General features: G+C 40.1%; 1 long non-coding RNA gene across 2 annotated transcripts in view; it reads left to right on the top strand.

The window, feature by feature from the left end:
• The first annotated feature begins 273 nt into the window (after nt 1-273).
• The window catches only part of LOC121847537, a 30,380-nt gene continuing 30,212 nt past the window's right edge, over nt 274-441 (top strand). For both annotated transcript variants that reach the window (XR_006084409.1, XR_006084408.1), the window contains exon 1: nt 274-441. This exon is cut by the window's right edge and continues 111 nt beyond it. This is a non-coding gene — a long non-coding RNA (uncharacterized LOC121847537).

Raw genomic sequence — 441 nt, forward strand, 5'->3', positions numbered from 1 at the left:
TGGTCCATTAAAACAGACGAAAACTTCTAAAAAGAAAAAAAAGAGTTTTACAATCAAAATATTTATTAGTTATTTTTTTCTGTACAAGTTTCAAACCATCATTACATGGGTTATTTACAAATGCACAATCTGTCTGTAGAAAATAAGTTAAAAAAGCAAGTCTGTGTACGATGTAATAAACACTTAAAAACAAAAGCTGAATTTAAATGGGTTTTTTTTTCTCCTTCTCCTGTTTTGTAACCCTGCTCGACGAGGGAGGTGCAGGGGGCAGAGAGATGGTCGACTCCATAGGGAACATCAGGAGGTGTAGAGGGCAGAGAGATGGTCGACTCCATAGGGAACATCAGGAGGTGTAGAGAGATGGTCGACTCCATAGGGAACATCAGGAGGTGCAGAGAGATGGTCGACTCCATAGGGAACATCAGGAGGTGCAGAGAGATG

This window comes from Oncorhynchus tshawytscha, linkage group LG10 (genome assembly GCF_018296145.1).
Source record: "Oncorhynchus tshawytscha isolate Ot180627B linkage group LG10, Otsh_v2.0, whole genome shotgun sequence".
In the NCBI taxonomy this organism is placed as follows: Eukaryota; Metazoa; Chordata; class Actinopteri; order Salmoniformes; family Salmonidae; genus Oncorhynchus; species Oncorhynchus tshawytscha.